This window comes from Octodon degus, unplaced genomic scaffold, assembly GCF_000260255.1.
Source record: "Octodon degus isolate 3935 unplaced genomic scaffold, OctDeg1.0 scaffold00212, whole genome shotgun sequence".
NCBI classification, from domain to species: Eukaryota; Metazoa; Chordata; class Mammalia; order Rodentia; family Octodontidae; genus Octodon; species Octodon degus.
The window spans coordinates 3,844,526-3,846,458 of NW_004524788.1; the positions used below are offsets into that span (position 1 = coordinate 3,844,526).

At 36.6% G+C, this 1,933-nt stretch overlaps 1 protein-coding gene across 1 annotated transcript in view; it reads left to right on the forward strand.

The window, feature by feature from the left end:
* Fbxw11 (F-box and WD repeat domain containing 11) overlaps nucleotides 1-1,933 on the forward strand; it is a 165,103-nt gene that overhangs the window by 157,298 nt on the left and 5,872 nt on the right. The gene's annotated exons all lie outside the window — the stretch shown is intronic.

The window sequence follows — 1,933 nt, forward strand, 5'->3', positions numbered from 1 at the left end:
TATTTTAGGACAGGGTCCACAGGGTCTCACTATGGAAATTGGACTTGTAGTGATTCTCCTGTTTTCAGTCTGCCAGGTGCTGGGATTACAGACGTGCGCCACCACGTCTGGTCTCTAGTTACTGTCTCAGCGTGCCCTCAGGGATCAAACCCCAGCTGCTGTGCTCTGCCTAAGTAGGCGCTTTAGTCTACTCAGCTATCTGACTGGCCAGATTCTATTTTTCTAACTTTCTCTTTTCTAAGAGAAACTTAAAACTTGTACATTTAAAACTATACATTTTCCTCTGTGCATTGCTTCCAATGGGTCTTGCCCCACTCTTATTTTTCCACATAAAATAGAAAATAGAACATAAGAACATAGATTGTAAGAGAAGCATGTAAAATAGAACATGGACAATCCCAGCTGTAGATGGACTTCTGAAGTAACAGCCTTGGAAGTAGGTAGGTCATAAAACAATTTAATTATACTTCTTTTCCATTTAGTTTTTTATGGTAATATCCAAGGCATCTATGACATTTCAATTAACAGACAGCTTACAGATATAGTAGACTTTGACAAATTGACAGCATTTGCACATTACCTGTAGGTGCCTAGGAATAAGGTTGTTTCGGTTGAGGAATGAGGCAGTGAGTACCATTGTTACTTCAGGATCCTTGGCTGGGAAAGGAAGGAGACTTAGCTATTTGTTTCAGATGCTTCTCTCGTCTCCTTCTTTGGAACCTAAGAGAAAGTATCTTGTTATGATCTGCAATTATAAGTCAACCTTATGAATCTTTTAAAACTTACATGCTTTATAAAGTAATCATTTCCTGTATTCCAACACAAGCAGTGAAAACCCATATGTGTTTATCTCTTCAAAGTGAGTTAATTTTGACAACCTCAGCAGTTGGCTTTACAGATTTTATTGTTCTTTTTCCAAATTCTTTTATTTGATCGAAACATGAAACAATTATCACCATGTGATAAAGACTTAACTCATAATAAGAGACACTTCTCTAAATAGTGATTTTGGCTGGGGAGATGGCTCAGTAGGATAAGTGCTTGACTGGCAAACACAAGGATCTGAGTTTAATCCCTGGTTCTTCCAGGGGGGAAAAAAAAAAATCTAAATAGTGATTTATCCTTATAGCAAAATATTCACTCCTAAAATCATCAGGTAAGACTCTTTCTGTGTTAGGAAACATAGTAATAGATTTATTTGCTAAGTTACTTTTACAAAAAATTACTAATGTCTGAGAATTGTATATATAATGCCACAGAATTCTTGTCTTTCTTGTTATAAAATGATTAGGAAATTAGAACACTGTATAAGTCAGGAGAAGAAAGTACACCCCTACTTAAGTTCACCATTATTAACTCCTTTGCTGTGTATTATGCCAGCACCTTTAAAATTGTGCCTTATAACTACTTTTTAAAAATGTGTTTTCCCCCTCTTTATTAAAAAATAGACGTTAGCATGTTAGCAATGTCAATATTTGCCTAGATTATAGTTACTGAGTGCCAAATGTTAATCAGTTGTTTGGGGTAAGTCATATTGTTAAATATTTATGATTTGCCTCTTTCTAGCTTTTAACATTGTGAGACAGTATGTTCATTCCTTTTGCCTGATCTTTGCCCCAACCTTACGCCCTTTGCTGGGATTCTGGAACAGTCTGGAGTGACTGTGTTAAAAGGCTTATTATACCCAGCAACTTGATGTGCTGGTTGTGTTGCTTTCCAGAAGAGTTATGTCAGCTCTATCCACTCCCATCAGCAGTATTGGGAGTACCCACTTCTTATCTCTGGGTGTTGGCATTTTCTTTTCTTTCTTTCTTTCTTTCTTTCTTTCTTTCTTTCTTTCTTTCTTTCTTTCTTTCTTTCTTTCTTTCTTTCTTTCTTTCTTTCTTTCGAACCAGGGATTGAACTCAAGCCCTTGCACTTACCAGGGAAGCAC